Genomic DNA, 26481 nt, shown 5'->3' on the forward strand with positions numbered 1-26481 from the left:
TCAATCATAAGTCAATTTGATCGGTCGATCGATCAATCAATCAATCAATCAATCAATCAATCAATCAATCAATCAATCAACATATAAAAATAAATCAACTGACCTAATCAATCAATCAATCAATCAAATCAATCATATCAATCAATCAATTTAGATTTTGGGATATTGTTTTTATTCTCAACTCTGGTTAAATTTCAAAACCTTGAGATATAGCAAAGTATTCTAGCCCTGGATAGTGGACTGTTCACACCCTATACTTCTCGTACAAGTAATTGTAAAATCTTTCAAGCACAACCCAATCAACTATCCTTTTATTTGATTTTGATTTAAACTTTTGATCCAAACACAAGGAATTAATTCCTACCTCGGAATTTTCAGATGGTACTCCATCTTTCATCAGAGAGTGAGTGACTGTATCAGGTCGTGATCTATTTGACCTTTGACCTGATAACAGACTCGTAGACTCCTGAAAGTTTGAGTGACTTGCAGATGATTTGAAGTGACTTCCACTTGAGATGAGTCTGGTATTTATTCCTAGCTATTATGTGAAATGAGACACATGTTGCAGCCAACAAGTGCATATTTGATCCCAAGATGACCTTTGACTGCAATACCCTTCTGGTCTTCATAGGTCCCTACCCAATTATCATTACTACCAAGTTTGAGTTCAGTAGTAGTGATACTTTGGGGACATTTGGCATTTATATTACAAAACTTGAACCAAATTAGCACATACATATACATACAGAAACAGTGACTGAAATTATTATACTTAGTTCTCTGGATTAATAGGATGAACAAATTTTAATCTGTACCTAGACTACCCCGTAGTCCACTTGCCCATTCTGCATATACTCTGGGTATTGTATTTGAGCTTAAAACTCTGATTTAATTAATGTGTGCACAATTGATAGATTTTCACATCTGATCTTTTTAGTCACCCTACACCCTCTGTTTGTTAGCTTCCCAAGTGGACTACTGACATTGGATTGCGGTCAGAGATGCTTAACACGGCTGTCTATGAGCTTCTATGGATGAGATTGTCGGAAATCTGGCCTACTAAAATTGGCCATGATGTAATGCATCTTTAAATGGATCTGGCTTGTGATTGGTCGCACAGATCTCGTTATGGTTTAAATCCTCCGGGTACCTCATTACCATTAATAACTACATGGTACACAAGTCTGCCGCCATTGTGTTGTGTAATTGCATGAACGCGTCACTAAGTGCATGAGCGCGTATTGTATTTGCTTGCGGTTAAATGTGATTGATAAACAAGTGTGATTGACAGTGTGAGTGTCAGGGACTTTGCCCACTCAAAATCCCGTTCAAAATTGGAAGTCCATAGTCTATTTTTAACCTGGAATTTCGCGATTAATGAACTTGCAGATTTTAAAATCAGAATTGTTCAGTGAAGTGCCAATACAATTATGACATTATGATAATTTATGTTGCATTCAATAATATAAGCCTACGTACACTTTACTTTTACTGTCACTAATAATATAATTATATAAACTTTTTCATAACAGTTTTATACTAGTATATGATGTAATAAATATCAGTATAATTTCGAGTTCAACTGAATGCTTTCATCATGATTAACATGCTTTTATTTATCAAAAATAGACTATGGCATAGTCTAATCTGTACCCAGAGCAGCCAGCACACATTAATGTGGAACCAGTGTATCTGGCCAGATTTGAACCAGCGACCTTCGTATTACAAGCACAACACTCTAATCAACTGAGCAATAGAGGCACGCTGGAGAAGAGCGGAAGATTGAAATCTATAAGTATAGATAGACCTCTACACCTTCCGCTATTCTCCAGGGTGCCTCTGTGGTTCAGTTGGTTGTGCTTGGAATACGAAGATCACCGGTTTGAATCCAGCCAGGATGCACTGGTTTTTTGTGTGTGTTTTTTTTTCAATGTTAACGTGTGCTGGCTGCTCTGGGTACAGATTAAAATTTGTTCAGAAATGGTGACTGCATTTTAGTGCATAGTTTCTAGACTCTAACCTCATTAAATGTTCGTATGTAATATCGTATGGCCTCATGGCTGAAGGCTTTGTGTATATATTGCGTCTGCTTCGTCCCTCAGCACCATTGGCAAACTCAATGCTGTTCTCTCCAATCAATGGTTTAAAATGACCAACCGCCTCAGCTGCAAAAAATCAATTTAAACTAAAATGGTCAAATTCCCACTGGCACAGTTCACTATATGTGATGCGATCAAGCAAAATCAGTCGGAACTCGGATTTCCGACTGATTTTACTTGATAGCATCACATATTTATAATAATCATAACTCAAAATTTTTAAATACTAAACACATTCACATATGACAGTCTATATATGTAAAAAGATATAGGACTGTGTCCTGCCTGATCAAAGAGGTATTTAACAAGAACAGTCTTCAAAAAAGACAATCGTCACTATTAAAGGCAGTTGTAATGTGAAGTGGAGTGGGAAGTCATAAAGGTATTCACATATAGGACTGCGTCCTGCAAGTTCAAAGAGGTATTTGATTATAAAAACAACAATACCAACAAATGTTGAGTTCATAAGTCCAAACAAATACCAAATTTGTATAGCGCTTAATGTGAATACCACCTCAAAGTGTTATTGTATGTTGAACACCATAATCAGTTAACATCCTCCATGCATGCCACCGTAGTACACATCAATGCCCGTACTTACCAGAATGGATTGAGACAGCCAGGGTTAACACCCTACTCTTTTCTAAACTGACTGCAAGAGATGCATGACTGGCCCTCTTTACATGGGACTGACGGCTTAACATCCCCTCTGAAGAACGGGGTACTTACATGGTTCATTTACCCATTCTAAATGTACAATGGGGAGAGCAAGTCTGAATTTAATCTACAGATGTTGTTAATCAATTTCAGACCTTTTTCTCAAGTCCATATCCCAGCAAATCGCCACCACGGGGATTGAACCCAAGACCACATGATCCAAAGCCAAGTACTCTAACAATAAGGCCACGCTCTTCCTTGTGTGGTCTCCCTTACATGGTATACTTACGTGGTCTATCAAAAACAGACTGGTGTTCTCTGAACAGCTCTGGTGATGCAATACTAACAGCTAACTTTGTTCCCCACCAAAAAGATGCGATAGGTCCGTAGTCTGTATGTAGATGCGTCAAAAACTCATGGAAACTACCAGCCTTTCCTACGTCTGGCAGATTACCTTCCCTGGAGTGAGTAATGAAAACAAATTAATGCTAGGTTTCATACTCTCCTGCCGCTTGCCGCTTTGACTACCGTTTTGCTTCATTGCGCAGTGCAAAGTCGCACCAGAAAAAAAAAATTAGGCTAACTCAGCTTTAGAATAGTGGTTGCCACTCCAACCTTAACCCTAACATTAGTCTCTTAACTCTTACTGGCAACTCGTTCATATGACAACTCCTATTCGTCAGTTGGTTTGTTCTGAACAACAAGCGCCATGCAGTGGTGGTGCCATGGGGGCATGGGCGCAAATGCCCCCAGTCAGAACTCTTGCCCCGTTGCCCCCCCAGTAAAAACCAAAAATTACGAAAAATACCACTTTTTGCGGCAATTTTGCACAAATTTTGTTGATTTTGCCCCCCTGAAATTCACTTTGCCCCCCCCCCCAAAAAAAACATTCCTGGCGCCGCCACTGGCCCCATGGCAACAACACAACCAAGAACTAATAATTTCAACTTGGGGATAAAATGGGTTTCATCCATGTGCATTGTTGACAACTTTATTTTGCTAACCATTATTGCCTATATATTTCAAATTTCACAATTGCCATGTCTGGTCTGGTTAGATCAGATTGCATCACATATCAAGGAATGCTATTCCAGTTGAAATCCATACACCCCCACAGTGGGTATAGATTTCAAATGGAATCACGCATTCAGGTAACCCCATTTGACATTCACTCCCTGTGTGGAAGATTAAGGCATGTCTTCCATAGGGTGTGTATGGATTTCAACTGGAATATAATAGCCCAATGCAAATACATGTAGAAGCAGAATATACAAGTACATACTTGGGATCTGATGGATCCAGGCCAGGGACTGTGGTCACTCCTTTGGAGCCCTGTAAAGGAAATAAATCAAAGCAGAAATGAGATTTGGTTAAAAACTTGATTGGCTCTTGTTATGCAGATTAAGCCACATAAAATTAAACATTTGTTTCACATCCCCACTTTTTTGGAAAAGTGAGTTAAATTGACCAAATACAGCAGGTTTCATGTAAAATTGACATTGCTAGTAGTCTTCAGCATCTGCCAGGAAAATGATAAGACATAAGATTAGAGTTCCACAAGTATGACTCTGACGGAGCAAATACTGCTGCAAGTGATGCACGCTGACTAAAAATGAACTTATTTATCGGCATTAACATTTTACTAAAGTATTTTAAATTAAATTTTATATTAAATTATTTTATATTAAGTTTTTAAAAAAATTAGAAATTGAAAAATATGGACTGATCCCAGAAAGTGAGGAGGGAGGCAAATGTGAAACGAAATTAATACCTTCCATCACAAGTCCTCTTGAGATTTGCATATTGATTGCAAAGTATTTTCCTATTTGATTCATTCTAGGACGACACTAACCTTTTTCTACTTTTGTAGATTTTTTTAATTAGATGCAGTATAGACCCCTTGACATGTGACGTCATTGCCCGGCAGTATGCGCACAAATTATGGCATTCTTCTTTGCCCTGCAGTGTGCGCAAGCATCATAGTTTGCTCAAGGCACATGCATTTTAAATCGCCCACCATATTCGATATATAGTACAAGAAAGCCATTGAACAAAGCATATTTGATACTGTAAATCATGATATTCTGATTAGGAAACTTAAACAATATGGGGTATGTGGGGATGAAATATTATGGTTTAAATCATACTTAAACAACAGAGAACAAACTGTTAATGTTAACTCAACTTTTTCTGACTTTAGGCCAATTGATATTGGTATTCCTCAGGGCTCAATTTTACGTCCTTTACTGTTTATAATTTTTGTTAACTGTTTACCTAATGCTGTGTCTGAATGTAAAACTGTAATGTATGCAGATGATACCTCTTTAATGTGTAAAGCTAAAAATGAATCTGATCTTAAAATTCAAATGGAGTCATGTCTAAGTAGGGTAGCTGAATGGTTCAAAGTAAACAAACTCACTTTAAATGTTGAAAAGACTAAGTTTATGATCTTTGGTACAAACAAAATGCTTGAAAAGTTCAACAATGTACATTTAATATAACAACAATGATATTGAAAGAGTAGATGAGTTTAAATATCTAGGTGTGAAATTTGATAGCAAGCTGTCTTGGTCAGCTCATGTCGATAATGTTAGTAAAACTATTTCCAAAAGAACTGGCATAATAAAACGTATAAAACATTTCCTTCCATACAAAACCACTGTAATGTTATCCAATGCTCTTGTTATTCCCCACTTTGATTATGGAAGCATGGTCTGGTCAAATTTTAGTGTAGAGTACCATAATAGGCTTCGATTACTTCATAATAATTTAGCTAGAATAATTCTCTCAGCAGATATAAGGACACCAACTAATGATTTAATGAATACATTGCAGTGGGTTAAACTTGATCAAAGATGGCATAATACTCTATTAATGACTGTTTTCAAATGTTTAAAGAATGAATATCCATCATACTTATCTTCTCAATTTGATTTTGTTCATGATAACCATAATCATATAACTAGAAATCATACTTCTAATACATTGATTGTACCAAAATTTAAATCAAATTCAGGTCAACGTACTTTTCATGTCAGGACAGCCTATGCATGGAATTCTTTGCCACCGACAGTAAGAGCTCAGATGGAAAATATGACTTTAGGCCAATTTCAATCAAAAATTAAAGAAATTTAACCCTGTCTTTATCTATATTTTATTCATTTACTTGCTTGATTTTTGTATATAAATATAAATATAATTATTGTATTTCTGTATTTTGAATCATGGTATTTATAAAATCTTGTAGTTGATGATACCATTATACTTATTTGTAATATATTGTAAATACATTGTAAATACTGTATGATACTTTGTAAATATTGTGTATCGTAATATATTTTGTTGCTATATAACATGTATCAATGAGGGCCTGCTTGAAAAGCAGTGCTTGTCACTGAAGCAGTATAACCCTCAATAAAGAAAGAATAAATAAATAAATAAATAAATAAACAGTGTAGCGGTTTGTTCAAGCATATCGATAGACCAGTCCCTTGCCTTTGTTGAAAAACATTACATGATGTCAATACAGTATTAAAACAATCCTTTGGGCTACTTACAGGGTACAGATAAATAACAGCACCAATGAGCAGTATCACAAATGTGACGGCAAATATTACAAAGGCAAGCATGGTGATACTAGGGTGTCCTCAGGTTAGGCAAACTTACTGAAAGAGAAACAGATACTTAAGAAATAAGATCAATTTAAGGTGGTACTACACCCCGTGATAAATTTGTGACTATTATTGCATTATTATCAAAAAATAATAACACACTGGTAACAAAAGTTATGTATATTATAGGGGCAAGGAATACTACACTGGAATTTCAGTGACTCAAGACAAGCGGTACATTATTTATGATAAGAAAAGAGGTACCGCTAGAATGTACCTCATTTTTATATGAACCACTTGTCTTGAATCACTGAAATTTCAGTGAAGTAATTGGATTCCTTGCCCCTAATATACAAAACTTTTGTGTAGTCAGTGGTGACACCAGGATTGTTTGGGGGGATTGGGGGGAAATGAAAATTGCTGCAAAAAGTGGAAATATACGTAATTTGGGGTTTTTTTGCCTCAAAAGTGAGGAGCAAACTGGGGGAAAATAAAAATAATATGCCCCTTGCCGCCCCCCCCCCATATAGCGCCGCCACTGGGTGTAGTACTACCTTAAAGCATCAATTGGAATAGTAATTAGGAAATTGAGTGCATGAGTGCATGATTCCTTGTTATTGTCTGAAGTGCTACCAGCTTTAGACATGTATGTACATCATCCACCAGTGGAGCTCCTGCGCCCCTCCGCAGAACTTCCGGTAGTGGATGTTCTGCGCTCGGGCGCAGAGAATCCACTGTCGGAGTTGCTGCGCTCGGAAGCAAATAATAGATTTTCGTATAATAACGGTGGATCATTTCTGTGCTCGGGCGCAGAACACCCACTGTCGGAGTTCATGCGCCCGGGCGCAGTCCCTTATATGTAACGGTGGATCATTGCTGCGCTCGGGCGCAGAGAATCCACTGTCGGAGTTGCTGCGCCGGAAGTAAAATAATAGATTTTCAGTATTATAATAACGGTGGATCATTTCTGCGCTCGGGCGCAGAACATCCACTGTCGGAGTTCATGCGCCCGGGCGCAGTCCCTTATATGTAACGGTGGATCATTGCTGCGCTCGGGCGCAGAACATCCACTGTCGGAGTTACTGCGCTCGGAAGTAAAATAATAGATTTTCGTATTATAATAACGGTGGATCATTTCTGCGCTGGGGCGCAGAACATCCACTGTCGGAGTTGATGCGCTCGGAAGCAAAATAATACATTTTCTTATTAGGCCTAAATGCAATATGCATGCGTATAATAACTAATATTTTCTTATTATAAAATAAAAATAATATGCATGCGTATAATAACTAAACTCCGAGAAGTTTATTGCTATTAGTATAACCGAATTGACAGCAAATAATATATTTTCTTATTATAATAATGGTGGATCATTTCTGCGCTCGGGCGCAGAACATCCACTATCGGAGTTGATGCGCCGGGCGCAGTCCCTTATATGTAAACGGTGGATCATTTCTGCGCTCGAGGCGCAGAACATCCACTGTCGGAGTAACTGCGCTCGGAAGTAAAATAATAGATTTTCTTATTAGGCCTATATTAATAAATATCCATGCGTATAATAACTAGTATTAGGCCTATTATAATAACTATAACTCCAAATTGACAGCAAAATAATGCATTTTCTTATTGAAATTACGGCGGATCATTGCTGCGCTCGGGCGCAGAAAATCCACTGTCGGAGCTTCTGCGCTCGGAAGTCAAATAAATTGTTTATTAATAAAATACAATATGCATGCGTATAATAACTAATATTTTCTTATTATATTAATAAAAATAATCAAAATAATAGATTTTCTTATTATAATAACGGTGGATCATTGCTGCGCTCGGGCGCAGAACATCCACTGTCGGAGTAACTGCGCTCGGAAGTAAAATAATAGATTTTCTTATTAGGCCTATATTAATAAATATCCATGCGTATAATAACTAGTATTAGGCCTATTATAATAACTATAACTCCAAATTGACAGCAAAATAATGCATTTTCTTATTGAAATTACGGCGGATCATTGCTGCACTCGGGCGCAGAAAATAGATTTTCTTATTATAATAACAGTGGATCATTGCGCTCGGGCGCAAAACATCCACTGTCGGAGTTGATGCGCCCGGGCGCAGTCCCTTATATGTAACGGTGGATCATTGCTGCGCTCGGGCGCAGAACATCCACTGTTGGAGTAACTGCGCTCGGAAGTAAAAAAAAAGACTCTAGAGTCTAATATAATATAATATGTTTTTTAGTTTTGCTTTGGTTTTTTTTTCTCATTTTACATTTATTTTCTGTTTTCTTTCATCTATATACATTCTTTTCTTCTTTTCGCAGTCCCTTATATGTAACGGTGGATCATTGCTGCGCTCGGGCGCAGAACATCCACTGTCGGAGTTACTGCGCTCGGAAGTAAAATAATAGATTTTCGTATTATAATAACGGTGGATCATTTCTGCGCTCGGGGGGCGCAGAACATCCACTGTCGGAGTTGATGCGCTCGGAAGCAAAATAATACATTTTCTTATTAGGCCTATACAATATGCATGCGTATAATAACTAATATTTTCTTATTATAAAATAAAAAATAATATGCATGCGTATAATAACTAAACTCCGAGAAGTTTATTGCTATTAGTATAACCGAATTGACAGCAAATAATATATTTTCTTATTATAATAATGGTGGATCATTTCTGCGCTCGGGCGCAGAACATCCACTATCGGAGTTGATGCGCCCGGGCGCAGTCCCTTATATGTAAACGGTGGATCATTTCTGCGCTCGGGGGGCGCAGAACATCCACTGTCGGAGTAACTGCGCTCGGAAGTAAAATAATAGATTTTCTTATTAGGCCTATATTAATAAATATCCATGCGTATAATAACTAGTATTAGGCCTATTATAATAACTATAACTCCAAATTGACAGCAAAATAATGCATTTTCTTATTGAAATTACGGCGGATCATTGCTGCGCTCGGGCGCAGAAAATCCACTGTCGGAGCTTCTGCGCTCGGAAGTCAAATAAATTGTTTATTAATAAAATACAATATGCATGCGTATAATAACTAATATTTTCTTATTATATTATAAAAACCACCGATATAATAGATTTTCTTATTATAATAACGGTGGATCATTGCTGCGCTCGGGCGCAGAACATCCACTGTCGGAGTAACTGCGCTCGGAAGTAAAATAATAGATTTTCTTATTAGGCCTATATTAATAAATATCCATGCGTATAATAACTAGTATTAGGCCTATTATAATAACTATAACTCCAAATTGACAGCAAAATAATGCATTTTCTTATTGAAATTACGGCGGATCATTGCTGCACTCGGGCGCAGAAAATAGATTTTCTTATTATAATAACAGTGGATCATTGCGCTCGGGCGCAAAACATCCACTGTCGGAGTTGATGCGCCCGGGCGCAGTCCCTTATATGTAACGGTGGATCATTGCTGCGCTCGGGCGCAGAACATCCACTGTTGGAGTAACTGCGCTCGGAAGTAAAAAAAAGACTCTAGAGTCTAATATAATATAATATGTTTTTTAGTTTTGCTTTGTTTTTTTTTTTCTCATTTTACATTTATTTTCTGTTTTCTTTCATCTATATACATTCTTTTCTTCTTTTGTCTTTTTTTTTTCTTTCCTTTTTTTGCCGTTCACGTTTCCTTGTCGGTACTTTTCATGTAACCGCAAATGCTATTTCAGATAATTCCTGTTCAAATATAATTCTGATTGACACATGACCATTTGCAATTCGGCCTTTGTTAGTCAACAGATAAGTAGGTGTAATCCATTGGATTCCCAAACAAGCGGAGGGGGTCCAAAAATTAGCATAAGCGAAGATCAATGTCAATTTTAAATCCACGGCAGAGGATAATTATGCGCCGTCATTTTGTGGTTAGAGATTAAAGGAACCGATAAACGTGGTTTCATGTCGCCGGCATCTAGGCTACACCAAGGCCTACGATATATAGACGAATCAAGGAAATCACAAACGCTATTTTCTTATTATGTTAATAAAATATAATATGCATGCGTATAATAACTTAACTCCGAGAAGTTTATTGCTATTAGTATATTTATTTTATTTATTCATTGGAACATACACTTTTGTATCAGTGGCACACGCCTAACCAGCAAAAAACCAACAAATATACATTATATATAAACAAAATTATAACACAATTGAATATAGTCCTACATACAAAATTATGGCCTTAGTACAAAAATTAAGGGTACTACACCCCTCGATAAATTTGTGTCTATTTTGCATTTTTCAAAAACTAATAACACACTGGTAACAAAATTAATGTATATTACAGGGGCAAGGAATCCAATTACTACACCGCTTGTCTTGAGTCATTGAAATTTCAGTGTAATAATTGGATTCCTTGCCCCAATAATATACATAACTTTTTTTACCAGTGTGTTATTATTTTTGAGAAAAATGCAAAATAGTCAAAATTTACCACAGGGTGTAGTACCACCTTAAAGGAAAAGAAATTGCCTGTCTGAACCCAAGTTGACTTGAAATGGGTCCTTAGCAGGAAGAAACTGGGGGATCATTTCTGCGCTCGGGCGCAGAACATCCACTGTCGGAGTTGATGCGCCCGGGCGCAGTTCCTTATATGTAACCATGTAACGGTGGATCATTGCTGCGCTCAGGCGCAGAAAATCCACTGTCGGAGCTTCTGCGCTCGGAAGTCAAATAAATTATTTTCTTATTTTATTAATAAAATATAATTATGCATGCGTATAATAACTGACAGCAAAATAATAGATTTTCTTATTATAATAACGGTGGATCATTGCTGCGCTCGGGCGCAGAACATCCACTGGTTTTTTTTTGGAGTAACTGCGCTCGGAAGTAAAAAAAAAATAGTCTAGAGTCTAATATAATATAATATGTTTTTTTGTTTTGTTTTGGTTTTTTTTTTTCTCATTTTACATTTATTTTCTGTTTTCTTTCATCTTCATTCTTTTCTTCTTTTGTCTTTTTTTTTCTTTCCTTTTTTTCCGTTCACGTTTCCTTGTCGGTACTTTTCATGTAACCGCAAATGCTTTCTCAGATAATTCCTATTCAAATATAATTCTGATTGACATATGACCACTTGCAATTCGGCCTTTGTTAGTCAACAGATAAGTAGGTGTAATCCATTGGATTCCCAAACAAGCGGAGGGGGTCCAAAAATTAGCATAAGCGAAGATCAATGTCAATTTTAAATCCACGGCAGAGGATAATTATGCGCCATCATTTTGTGGTTAGAGATTAAAGGAACCGATAAACGTGGTTTCATGTCGCCGGCATCTAGGCTACACCAAGGCCTACGATATATAGACGAATAAGGAAATCATAAACGCTATTTTCTTATTATGTTAAGGGTACTACACCCTGGCCAATTTGTGCCTATTTTTGCATTTTCTCAAAAATTATAGCGCATTGTTGACAAGTAAGATATGTATATTATAGGGGCAAGAACTACAACTACTGCACTGGAAATTTTATTTCAGCACAGACAACAGTTGTGGAGTTTCAGTCAAAAATGAGGAAAACCAATATTTGATCAATAAATCAATAACTACTTGCCTTGAGTTGCTGAATTTTCAGTGCAGTAGTTGTAGTCCTTGCCCCTATAATATACAAATCTTACTTGTCACCAAAGCGCAATAATTTTTGAGAAAAATGCAAAAATAGGCCCAAAATTGGCTAGGTGTAGTACCCCTTAAAGGGTGGGGTATGAACGTTTGGACAGTATTTATTGTGGGACATTAGAGCACATCAGACATATCGAATTGCATTCTGAATACGAAGAATGTCCTTCTGATATCAAATAATTTTGATTTTTGAAATTCGCAATGTAATACACATTTTATAGCAAATCATTAAAAATTGATATTTTGATATTTAACAGTACTTGAAGTAAACTTTATAAATCTGATGATTTATACTTAAAGTGTATGTAGGTGGGATGAAAAGCCGACGATCAATTGAACATTTTGACATTTCGTATTGAAGATATGGATTTTTTCCCAAAACACCCAAAAAAAATAGGTCTTTTGGGAAAAAAAAATCCATATCTTCAATATAAAAGGTCAAAATTTTCAATTGATCGTCGGCTTTTCCTCCCAGCTACATACACTTTAAGAATATATCATTAGATTTATAAAAATTTATTTCGAGGACCGGTTCTTACATTATGCAGACTGGCAGACTGTGGCAGACTGGCAGACTGTGGCAGACTGGCAGACTGGATTGTTGCATGTTCATGAAATACTTTCCATCATTTTTTGCTGTGTAAACAGGTACATCCCAATGTCATACTTAATAATTGTATGTACATGTATTCAATTCAATTCAATTATTTAACAACAAAAGACCCCTATAATTGTATTGAGCAATATAATGGGTTGACCCTCATGCTAGGAATTCATCCTAGTGTCACTAGGATCCACATCATCCACAACATGCTCATCTATCAGGGGCATTTCTTTAACCCCAATACATTTGTACATTCATTGATCAAAATATGGGGATAAAAACTCATACTCTGCCACTTCAGGTCAAATTTTGCACTATGATTGTTTAATTCAGGTTATTGGGCTATGCCATTGGGATGCGATCATTTTGGTCCATAGTGTGTGGCGGCCTAGATTTATGATAAATAGGATGGAAAGTGATTGTCAAATCTTTATAGTGTTAGTGACCCTACAGACTTTTTATTCGATGTAAAATATTTGATGTAACATATGTACGGTATTTAGGCCTAATCTATTCCCATTCTATTTCCAGTATTTAAATGTTTAGGGGCTGTGCAATAATTATGAGCCCCCCAGTGTGGGGGAATTGCTTTTCCCCTCTCGGCCTGCCAAAAATTATTTGCCCCCCCCTCCCTTGCACATGCCAAATTTTTGGGATCCCAATTTACAAACCTTAAATGGTCTTGATAAATGTGGAGCAGGAAAATTAGCATATTAAAGCGTTTCAGTACCGTTTTCCTAACCCTTTTTAGGGTGTTTTATTTAAAAGGCGCCCCATGAATGTGTGCCAAAAATCGCTTGCCCCTCCCCTTTCGGCTCGCCAAAAATTTTGCACAGCCCCTTTTAAGGCAGAACTTAAAACTTAGAACTTAAAACTTAAAAGTTCTAACGAATGTTTGATGATGTAAAATTGCATTTCTACCAGATATTATACGTATTATATCGATTTTATGTCAGACATTTGTTGCAGGGACTTGCAGCTTCTTGTCTCGCTTTCCTTCACACCAATAATTTTTATGAACCTGCAACAATCTGTGGCAATTTGAGCCTGTATGACCCTGACATGACCTTGATCATTTTTGTCCACCATATCAAATGGTATATTTTGATACTAGTCTCATATTCTAACCCAGTCTGCCAGTCTGCATAATGTAAGAACCGTTCGAGGACTGTTATATATCAAAAATTTGAAAAATATCAAATTTTAATAATTTGTCATAAAAATTGTATTATATCGTGAATTTCAAAAAATGAAAATTATTTGATATCAGAAAGACATGCTTCGTATTCAGAATGCAATTCGATACGTCTGAGGTGATCTCATGTACCCACAAAAAATACTATCGAAACGCCATAAACGCTCATTCTAGATCCCTTAATAAAATATAATATGCATGCGTATAATAACTAAACTCCGAGAAGTGTATTGCTATTAGTATAACCGAATTGACAGCAAAATAATAGGTTTTCTTTTTATAATAACGGTGGCTCATTGCTGCGCTCGGGCGCAGAACATCCACTGTCGGAGTTGATGCGCTCGGAAGCAAAATAATAGATTTTCTTATTATAATAACGGTGGATCATTGATGCGCTCGGGCGCAGAACATCCACTGTCGGAGTTGCCATGCGCCCGGGCGCAGTCCCTTATTATGTAACGGTGGATCATTGCTGCGCTCGGGCGCAGAACATCCACTGTTGGAGTAACTGCGCTCGGAAGTAAAAAAAAAAGAGTCTAGAGTCTAATATAATATAATATGTTTTTTTTTCTCATTTTACATTTATTTTCTGTTTTCTTTCATCTTCATTCTTTTTTTTCTTTTGTCTTTCTTTTGTCTTTTTTTTGAACGGTGGTCACAGCTTCTTTTGTTATGCATATAGGAAAAACCAAAATTTGGGTTGAGATTTTAGTGATATGGTCGTTCCAATTGCTCCAAAGACAATGTGTTGTAATTTCGTTCTGGTATACCAGAACGAAATTCAAATTTCACGATATCTTTGCTACACGAATTAATCTGCAAGATATATTTTGTACATAAACATTGTGTAGCCAGAAGTTTCCAGTAAAAAAAATCTCAACTTTTTTTGAGAAAAGTGGGGGGGATGAGGCTGTGGATCATGAAATGCCCTTTTAAGGCATCGGATATACTTTTGGACAGTATTTTTGTGGGACATGAGAGTAAGCCTACACCAGACATACCGATTTGCATTCTGAATACGAAGAGTGTCCTTCTAATATCAAATAATTTTGTAGGCCTACTTACATTTAATATGTTTGTGGACATGACGTAGGAATAGTTATAATACAATACTTTTTGACGTCACGAAAAGTATTATACATCAAATATTATACACAATGTACGTAACATACCGAGTCTGCAGACACCCCCATGGTAGCGCACATTAGGTGGTATCAGATATTTAAGAGGTTCGATCTGTTATTATTAATATTATGTATCATGGATATAAATGTAAATATAAATAATGACACGATGAATTCAGAGTGTATATGAGGCCTTCGGATTCGTAGCTTGTTATGTGAATTAGAAAAGTAGTTTTGTGAGAATATAAAATACCAATATACAGCGTAATTTATACAGAGATACCGTTTAAATATGCAGAATCCACGTCGTATTTGATTCCGATGCTTAAAATAAGCACGTATTTAAAATAGAACCAGTGTAATATATGGAAAATATTAATTTTTGGTGTAGCCTAGATACCGGCGAAAAGTTTGTTTGTTTTTAGGGTCAAGGGGTTCCAATATAGCTTGGCAGACAAAATTGTTGAATTCGGCATACCCGAATTAAAGGGGCATTTCGTGATCCACAGCCTCATCCCCCCACTTTTCTCAAAAAAAGTTGAGATTTTTATATCACTGGAAACCTCTGGCTACAGAATGTTTATGTACAAAATATCTCTTGCAGATTAATTCGTTTAGCCAAGATATCGTGAAATTTGAATTTCGTTCTGGTGCACCAGAACGAAATTACAACGTATTGTCTATGGAGCAGTGTAATACACATAATCATGCATAACTCGCAAACACAATTTCGGAATCAACTGAAATTTTGGGAATATGCTTTTTTCGTGGATATGTATACTGAAAAATGTCATAAAAAGAGGATGCTAGGATCACGAAATACTCCTTTAACCAAATAATTTGGTTGCCAGCTTTTACGTGAACTTACCACTATATGCTTAAACAAGCACATAATATTTCCAAAATAGAATAAATGTATAGGCTAATATAGATACCGGCGACATGAAACCACGTTTAGGCGACGAAAAAAGAAAACCCTGTTCTACGGGCCCGACCGACCCAGATTTTGAACAAATTGGGAAAAATTTTTTTTTTTTTTTTTTTGTATTTTCTCAAATTGCAAATTATTTACAGATTTTGTTGATATTTTTTGGGTTATTTCCAACAAAAAAAAAAAATGGCCGACCGACCCTACTTGAAAGGTCCGTCCGCCCGTAGAACAGGGTTTCTTTTTTTCGTCGCGACCTTATCGGTTCCTTTTATCTATTAACCACAAAATAACGCCGCATAATTATCCCCATTGACATTGTTCTGAATGTTTTGTGTGCCGTGGATTACAATTGACATTGATCTTCGGTTATGCTAATTTTTGGGCCCCCTCCGCTTGTTTGGGAATCCGATGGATTTAATACACCTACTTAAAAAAGGCCGAATTGCAAGTGGTCATGTGTCAATCAGAATTATATTTGAATAGGAATTATCGGAGGCATTTGCGGTTACATGAAAAGTACCGACAAGGAAACGTGAACGGGAAAAAAGATGAAGAAAAAGAATGAAGAAGAAAGAAAACAGTAAAGAAATGAAACTTGTAAAAAATTGCTTATATTCTTTGTAATTAATAATAAAATAAATAAATAAATAAATAGGAATTATCGGAGCCTCGGAGGCATTTGCGGTTACATGAAAAGTACCGACAAGGAAACATGAACGGAAAAAAAAGATGAAGAAAAAGAATGAAGAAGAAAGAAAACAGTAAAGAAATGAAACTTGTAAAAAATTGCTTATATTCTTTGTAATTATTATTATACTAATTATTATTGGTATTATAGTTGTCCTATATTTTGTGCAATGAGATGAGATAAACTATGAAACTATAACTCCGTTTAGTGGATTCTCTGCGCTCGAGCGTAGTATTTTAATATTAAGAAAATAAAAATAATGATGTTATTTTACTTCCGAGCGCAGAAGCTCCAACACTGGATTATCTGCGCTCGAGCGCAGAAATAATCCGCCACTATTTGCCCCAAAATAAATATTTTCTCAATCACACTTTGACAACAAACTTTTTTTTTTTTTAAAGCGGCCTGGAATGTTCTTGACAATATATTAGGAATAAACATGACAAAAAAACTCGAATACACACCAATATATTTGGAACAAGAAAATCAATATATAATTATTGTAATGATAATGTCAATACATTCGGAGTTATAGTTATTATACGCATGCCTAATATATATATTATTTTGTTTTATTATAATCTGAGCTTCCAAACGCAGTAACTCCGACAGTGGATGTTCTGCGCCCGAGCGCAGCAATGATCCACCGAATTTAGTTACTGCGCCCAGGCGCAGCAACTCCGGCAGTGGATTCTCTGCGCTCGAGCGCAAAAATGATCCACTGATATTATAATATTAAGAAAATATGTAATTTTGTTTCCGAGCGCAGTTATTTTGGTTATTTCCAAAAAAAAAAAAAAAATGGCCGACCCTACTTGAAAGGTCCGTCCGCCCGACAGGGTTTCTTTTTTCGTCGCGGCCTTATCGGTTCCTTTTATCTATTAACCACAAAATGACACCTACTTATCTGGTGACTAACAAAGGCCGAATTGCAAGTGGTCATGTGTCAATCAGAATTATATTTGAATAGGAATTATTTGCGGTTACATGAGAAGTACCGACAAGGAAACGTGAACGAAAAAAAGATGAAGAAAAAGAATGAAGAAGAAAGACAACAGTAAAGAAATGAAACTTGTAAGACCTATAGACCTAATAGTAATAAACTTCTCCGTAGCGCTAATATAATAAGTTTTATTATAATCTGAGCTTGCGAGCGCATTATATAGACCTAAAATAATAGTAAATATCAATAAACTTCTCGGAGTTATAGTTATTATTATACGCACGCATAGGCCTAATAGTAATAAACTTCTCCGTAGAGCTATTACAATAAAAAAATATATTATTAATATAATAAGAAAATAATTTATTTTGCTTCCGAGCGCATCAACTCCGACAGTGGATTCTCTGCGCTCGAACGCAGAAATGATCCACCGTTATTTTAATAAGAAAATCCATTATTTTGCTTCCGAGCGCAGTTACTCCAACAGTGGACAGCAATGATCCACCGTTACATATAAGGGACTGCGCCCGGGCGCATCAACTCCGACAGTGGATGTTCTGCGCCCGAGCGCAGCAATGATCCACCGTTATTATAATAAGAAAATCTATTATTTTGATTATTTTTTATAATAAGAAAATATTAGTTATTATACGCATGCATATTGTATTTTATTAATAAAATAAGAAAATAATTATTTTGCTTCCGAGCGCATCAACTCCGACAGTGGATTTTCTGCGCCCGAGCGCAGCAATGATCCGCCGTAATTTCAATAAGAAAATGTATTATTTTGCTTTAAATTTGGAGTTATAATAGGCCTAATACTAGTTATTATACGCATGTATAGGCCTAATAAGAAAATGTATTATTTTGCTTCCGAGCGCATCAACTCCGACAGTGGATGTTCTGCGCCCCCCCCGAGCGCAGAAATGATCCACCAGTATTATAATAAGAAAATGTATTATATTGCTTCCGAGCGCAGTTACTCCAACAGTGGATGTTCTGCGCCCGAGCGCAGCAATGATCCACCGGTACATATAAGGGACTGCGCCCGGGCGCATGAACTCCGACAGTGGATGTTCTGCGCCCGAGCGCAGAAATGATCCACCGTTATTATAATATGAAAATCTATTATTTTACTTCCGAGCGCAGCAACTCCGACAGTGGATTCTCTGCGCCCGAGCGCAGCAATGATCCACCGTTACATATAAGGGACTGCGCCCGGGCGCATGAACTCCGACAGTGGATGTTCTGCGCCCGAGCGCAGAAATGATCCACCGTTATTATAATACGAAAATCTATTATTTTACTTCCGAGCGCAGCAACTCCGACAGTGGATTCTCTGCGCCCGAGCGCAGCAATGATCCACCGTTACATATAAGGGACTGCGCCCGGGCGCATCAACTCCGATAGTGGATGTTCTGCGCCCCCGAGCGCAGAACATCCACTACCGGAAGTTCTGCGGAGGGGCGCAGGAGCTCCACTGGTGGATGACGTACATAACTCCTTTAGACCAAGAAATAGTTTGATTTCCATTTTGTATATAAACCAGGCTTGCTTTTCTCTAGGATTTTGACTGGAAATGAAATGTTGAAATCTTGCAAAACTTTATTTATTTGATGTTCATAGGCCTATTACATCTTTGTTCACCCAATCCTCAAAATAGAAAACTGATCAGCCTCTACCATACACTTGCTGGCAGTGAAGAATGGAACTTGTTTACATTTTGAGAGCATACACAGATTAAACATGAAAGTGGGGTTCTGATTGGCTACTCGATCAAATGTCTAACACAGGCATGAGAATACAAATTCATGGAAGAGTCTGGAAATTATTTTTAACAAGCTGGAAAAGTGCGAAAAATATGACAAAACACCTGCAAATGGGCTGAAAATACCGTAATAAAATTGCAGGAATTTCGACATAACAAAAGTCTGGTTCCAGTCTTTTTGATTGACAATCAGTGTGTAGTTAGTAGAAAATCAGACAATATTAAGACTATAGTGCCAGTAGTTTAACTTTTAGGTTACATTTTGTGGTGTAAAACTGGCTAACATCAGCAAATTCTTTCAAAATCAGATCATACATCACAATTTTATTTTGGGATCTCAAATAAGTTCATTATATACATGGCCAGCACCGGTGGATCCAGGGGCGCACACCCCGGTATGACCCAGGGGAGGGGCACGTGCCGGATTGTCATGCCCCCAGTATATCCCCCCACAGTGTCATCGCCCGATATTTTCATGGCAGAAATCGCCATGGTAGGTTGAATCCACAGCCACGCATGGCCATTTTGTTCCGACCTTTGAGACGCATTATGAGCCGAGGGACATCCGACTAAGGCTACTGACAATAGCCTGGTAATTGACCTCTCTGTGTGTGAGTGAGCATGTATACACCATGAGGTCAATCTGCTTTACGAGTGAGTGCAGCTAGCCTACGCTACGCTATAGTTCGGCACATATCATAAAATCAGAATTTTCTTTCTCAAGTTCTTTCTCAAGACGCAAGCTAACGACTATCATATCCATTCAACACATATATGTAAGTGCAAGGAACAAAATCTGGCTTCTTTAGACTAAATCAATTACGGGAGATATTCATCATTTTCTACCCTGGTATCCAAAGATTTATCGTCTGAATATCTAATCGTGCATAGCACATTCACATGTATCGATCCCGGGTATTCATTTCAGTGTCTCTGCTGTATAATTATTAACCAGGGATGTCGTTGTGCCCCCCCCCCAAAAAAATTGAGAGCATCTACTAGTTGTATACCTTTGCATTAACCCCAACCCTACCCGTGTTTTTTTTTGCTATCGGAAGGGAAAGAAGAAACGAAAAAGGAGAGCAGGTGACGAAAGAAGTAAATTGGTACCCCCGGGATTCGAACCCGGGACCCCTTGCACGCCACACGCACGATCACCCTGGGTTACTGGGTATATATGACTTAGGCTGATTGGTTCATCAAGTCACGTGGCGTGGAATGCATGCACATCAGAGTGGTTTAAAAAAAATTTCATTTTGTTTTCCTGCAGTGATTTATAAAGCATTTTATTTTATTACATTATTCAGTAGATATATCCACGAAAAAAGCTTATTCTCAAAATTTCAGTTGATTCTGATTTTGTGTTTGTGAGTTATGCATGATTTATGTGTATTCACAGCTCCATAGGCCACTGTTGTAATTTCATTCTGGTATACCATAAACGAAATTCTAATTTGAAGTTACTTTTGCTAAACGAATTACTCTCAAGAAATTTTTGGTATATAATTATTATGTAGCCAGAGGTTTCCACATGGTAGGCATGTCCACATTGCTAGAGGGCGACGTTCAACTCAAAAAGTTGCGACCACAGTAAATGGCTTTGTGTAATCCCCATAGGGAAATACAAACTTTTGAAATATGGACACCAAAAACTTGAAAACGTTGCCAAAAAAATGCTGGTACTTAATCCTTGATACAGAAGTCATCATTCAGTGATAGTTATAGACTATGCCATAGTCGATTTTTTATAAATGAAAATATGTTATTAATCATGATGAACGCATTCAGTTGAACTCAAAATTATACTGATATTTATTACATCAAAATACTAGTATAAAATGGTTATGAAAAAGTTTATATAATTATATTTGTGACAGTAAAAGTATTAAGTATACGTACATGTAGGCTTATATTATTGAATGCAACATATCATAATGGCATAACTATAATGGCACTTCAATACTGAACAATTCTAATTTTAGAATCTGCCAGTTTATTATCCGAGTTAAAAATCGAGTATGGAGTCGACTTTCACTTTTACCCCGGGACTTCGTTCTCTAAAACACACTGTCAATCATACTTGTTTATCAATCAAATCTAACCACAAGACTAAGCATGGTGGTACAATACGCGCTAGATGTGTACGTTCATCCACTAACTTTCGCACCAGCACAAAAGCCCTGCATTCCATAGATAATTGTGTATACCATATATAGTTAATGGTAATGGTACGTGTCGGGAGGATTTAAACAATAACGAGATCTGGACGACCAATCACAAGCCAGATCCATTTAAAGATGCATTATACATCATGGCCAATTTTAGTAGGCCAGATTTCAGACAATCTCATCCATAGAGGCTCATAGACAGCCGTGTTAAGCATGTAAACCACAATCCAAAGTCAGTAGTCCACTTGGGAAGCTAACAAACAGAGGGAGTAGGGTGACTGAAAAGATCAGATGTGAAAATCTATCAATTGTGCATGTGCACACATTAATTAAATCAGAGTTTTAAGCTTAAATACAATATCCAGAGTATGCACAATGGGCAAGTGGACTACGGGGTAGTCTATGATAGTTATAGATTTCATAAAATGGAATTCGCCTTTGTGTAAAACGGATCGCCGTAGTGAAAAATGATGCATTTTTTAATATTTGCTTTTTTGTACAGTAAGTCATAGTAAGGCATTGTCAATGATGGCTGCAGAAAAATGCAGAATTTTAAAAACAGACATTTGCCCAAAACTTTGCTGATTTTTGACCTACACTACAGACATGGTTGACCCCAGACATAGACCTTAAGGTACATATTTCGAGGAGCATAATGCTGGTTTCATACTACTCTGCCACTTAACGCTAAGCGGTGTGGCGCACACGCATTGCAGACAAACGCACACAATAAAGGCTTGTCATTGGTTGAAACGCCCTGGCAGGAAAGTATGACGGGCGCTTAACAAACACCAAATTGGTGTCGTATGACCTTTGACATGCATGGCGTTCTTTTGTCGAGAGTGACATATGGTCTCTCAATTCGTGCCAAGTGTCCTTAATTGGCAGACTTGACTATGCTTCAGTGGTCATGAAAGGATTAAATAGATATACCTCTGTCCCACTAATCCAAAGCTATTGTCTGCAATATTGCTCCTTGGAAGATGTATCATAATAACTCGGTCCTCAAATGATAATCATATAACGACCAAAAGATAAATGACCGACTATCATTGAGGACTGAGTTCCGCAGTCTAGATGACCCCTCATTTTTCAAGTTAAATAACTTCTAAGATGCATTTTCTCATCAAAAGCCTGTTCAGCAACGCGATGATCACCTTTTTAAACAAAATAATTTCCATGTGAAATAGCCTACTTCAAAATTTTGTGATCATGCCTACCAGTCTGAGACAAATATTCGTCTCAGCTACCAGTGCGTGGTGTAAAAATCTCAACTTTTTTTCAAAAAAGTGGGGGGATGAGGCTGTAGATCACGATTTGAATGCCCTTTTTACTTTTAAGTGGAAGAAAAAGACTTTTTATATGAGATAAAACAAATATTGAATGTTTTTATTTTTTTATTCGGTGAAATATGAATTGTTCGAATGGAATGGAACAGTCCATATTTCACATAGTCCGAATATTCAGACCCAGAACAAAATATTAATTTCTGACATGATCGTGTTCTGGGTCTTAACTGTTCTAAGCTGTTTCCATTCAAAATCTTGATGCCAAATTGGACAAAAGAAGCACATGGTCCTACTTCACAGCTTTTTAATTCCTATTCATGTTGCATGCATGAATCACTCTATTGTGGACCAACAAGTTTTGACACTTGAGTATTTGGACAAGCGGAACAGTTTTGACAGGCCTTTTGTCTACCTCTCTGTTTGTAAACAAACGAGGAGGTCGGAATTGTCCTCCTCGGCGAATACGAGAGTCAGCGTAATAGTACGGCACTAAATTTCACTTCAAATCTTACCATTGTCATGATTGTGATTGTGTACTCATCCATTCAATATATTGTAAGCTTACTATTATAAATTGCGGGACTAGTAGTCTTCTTCTTCTTCTTTGTGATACTGCACACCCGGGGGGGGCACTCGAATTTTTTTTTGGTAGGGGTGTGCCACCGCCAGTTTCGAACTTGAGGTCTAAGGAACTGATCGGCCAGCCAAAAAGGAGGGTCTAGGGAACTGATTGGCCGGTCAAAAGGGGGTCTTGGGAACTGATTGACTGGCCAAAAGGGGGTCTTGGGAACTGATCGGCCGCCAAAATCTGAAAAATCTCGGAAACTAAACCCGCAGGCCAAACCAGGGTTCAATTTTGTTGCGTTTTTGCCACAGATTTTTGAAGGAATCGATTTCACTTTGAATTGTGCATTAAATTATTAATCAGGAAAATCATTAATGCAAAATAGGTCTGGTTTGGCCCATTACGATGGAAACCTCAACAAAGCAAAACAGCATTCAAATCAAAATTACTAGACCCTGTAGACCTACAATCAGCTACAATCTATGCTATTAGCCTACTGATAATTATAGCAGCATTACAAAAGCCCACCATAAAAACAAACCCACAAGAATTATTTTTTTCAGTGCCGAATAGAAAAACATTTAGACTACATTGAACTGTCATGCTTGTACCATGAGATGATTGAGTGAAGTGTGCAGAATTTGACAGCCATTCCACTCCCGATTTTACTAGACCAGTAGATCGTAAATTACCTTTTAATTCATTGTTTATGGAGAGCTGCAAGGATGTGTACATAATTATTAAGGTACTTTTCCTCATATTTGGCAATTTTATAAAAAAAAGAGATCTCAAAATCATTTATTTCTAGCTAAATGTTCACCAGCTGGACTCTCGCGATCGGCATTGCTGCAATGTTTATTTATTATCAGTCAACCAGTGTTGCCACTACTAAAGGAGCCCAAAATCCCACCCAAAGTTCACCTTATTCCTTACAATGTGTTTCAATGGGGAAGAAATTAATGGAAAATTCCCTTTGAAGTTTTGGGCTCGCAAAAGTAGCTTTTGGGTCTGCTTTTGGGCTTGAAATAGTAGGACAGAAAACACGTCTCTCAAGATGCCGATGAGAGCGGAAATCGATGATCTGAGAGTCTATGGAACGGCTAGAAAAATTTTGGGGCTTCAGAGCGGGCAAACAATGAATTCAGAGGGTCTAAGGAACGGCCAGTGGCTCTGAAAAAGGGGGTCGTCGCCGCGGCACATACCCGTATAGCTGGGAAATGTGAGTGCCCCCCCCGGGACTGCACAACGTCCCTAAGGCTGCGTTCACATAGAAGTATACTATTCGGGTATACGGTGCACGTTTTACAGGTGCACGCGTATATAGTTAAATCGAGCAAGGCAATTTCATAGTACCGGGTCACATAAGGCTACGATCGCATAGAAGTATACTATTCGGGTATACGATGCACGTTTTGAAGGTGCACGCGTATAGATTAAATCGAGCAAGGTAATTTCATAGTACCGGGTCACATAAGAGCTATTCGAAAAGGCCGTATACCTGCGTATAGTATAGTAACCAATGTGATTCTGCCAGAAAATCGATATATTGAAAATAAATTGGGCGCTCTATTGGGTGTAACAGTATGGTATTCACAGTACGTCGTCTTAAGGGTGAAACCACCAAATTACTTCTTCATTGAAAAGCACGTAAAAATCACCTTTTTTAAACGGCGTTTTCTACCAGGCGTGACAATATTTTTCACTTTTTAACGTTATCCATGTAATAATTAAGGACTAAAATTTAATTTAAGCTTCAATTTTGGGGAACTTTACAGGTTCAGTTTTTTATTAAAACAGGTTCAGTTTTTGATTAAAAAATGTTGAAAAGCGACGCCGCTATTTCAACGCCAAAACTATAGCATTAAAACTTGTTCCGTTAGCATTAATTCGGACAGGGCCTACTTTTCTTGTGAAATCGATTTGTAGGCCTATAATTTCATATCTATTTTAGTCATTAATAGGTTAGCATCTTTCATTTAAATCAGAACATGCCAACCTCACGAAGAACATGGTCCCTAAGGACACCACATTGTCTCATGTAGCCATATACGTTTAACCGGAACTCATATACGCCCTTAAAGCAAGGTAGGGGTGCACCACAGACGTTAAAAGACTTGGGGTGCACTACACTAAATCCTTCCGCATTTGGTGTAACCCTTCAAAGTTCCGGTAAAAAATAGCACCTATGCGAAATATATCGGCGTCCCGAGGGAACCAAATTTGGGTGACTCTTGGTTGTTTTGATAAAAAAGATAGAATAGGAGCTCAACATTACATATCTGTTCAGAAAATTTTCTGAATCGAATGTGCATGGGTAATAGGCCCTCGGAACAATATCATGGCGGGAGCTGGTAAGGAGGCGAGCGTGTCGGCTGAAATTCGAGATGGCGCTGTTCAGGAGTTCGTATCTCTCAAGTTTGTCTTATAAACTTGTCCCAAAAAATTAAATTTAAATAAAAGTTTAATCTTTATTTATTTATTTATAACGGGGGTTCGTTGAATTATGGTTTCTGGTCTAGGCCTATACGTGCTCTGTATGGAGGCATAAGGGTTTCTGGTCTAGAAGCGCTCTGCAGGGACTCACGAGGGTTCAGAGGCCAAATCCGCCCCTTAGATGTCAGCAGAATGGCCCAAATGTTGGATATGTTATAGAGTAAAGTATAAGGTAAAAATATAGATAGGAAGGAAAATCAACGAAAGTACAAAAGAATTCAAAATGAAGGGACCATCTTGGATTAAAATTCGTTAAATTATGGTTTCTGGTCTATACGTGCTCTGTATGGACACACGGGGTTCAGAGGTCAAATCCGCCCTTAGATGTCAGCAGAATGGCCCAAATGTTGGATATGTTATAGAGTAAAGTATAAGGTAAAAATATAGATAGGAAGGAAAATCAACGAAAGTACAAAAGAAATCAAAATGAAGGGACCATCTTGGATTAAAATTCGTTAGATCACGTTAAATAATGGTTTCTGGTCTAGAAGCGCTCTGCAGGGACTCACGAGGGTTCAGAGGCCAAATCCGCCCCTTAGATGTCAGCAGAATGGCCCAAATGTTGGATATGTTATAGAGTAAAGTATAAGGTAAAAATATAGATAGGAAGGAAAATCAACGAAAGTACAAAAGAATTCAAAATGAAGGGACCATCTTGGATTAAAATTCGTTAAATTATGGTTTCTGGTCTATACG

At 37.4% G+C, this 26481-nt stretch overlaps 1 pseudogene; it reads right to left on the bottom strand.

Moving 5' to 3' along the window:
- The window catches only part of LOC140166175 (cytochrome P450 20A1-like), a 38525-nt pseudogene extending 15179 nt beyond the window's left edge, over positions 1-23346 (bottom strand).
- Between the last annotated feature and the right edge of the window lie 3135 nt (positions 23347-26481).

This window comes from Amphiura filiformis, chromosome 12 (assembly GCF_039555335.1).
Source record: "Amphiura filiformis chromosome 12, Afil_fr2py, whole genome shotgun sequence".
Lineage (NCBI taxonomy): Eukaryota > Metazoa > Echinodermata > Ophiuroidea > Amphilepidida > Amphiuridae > Amphiura > Amphiura filiformis.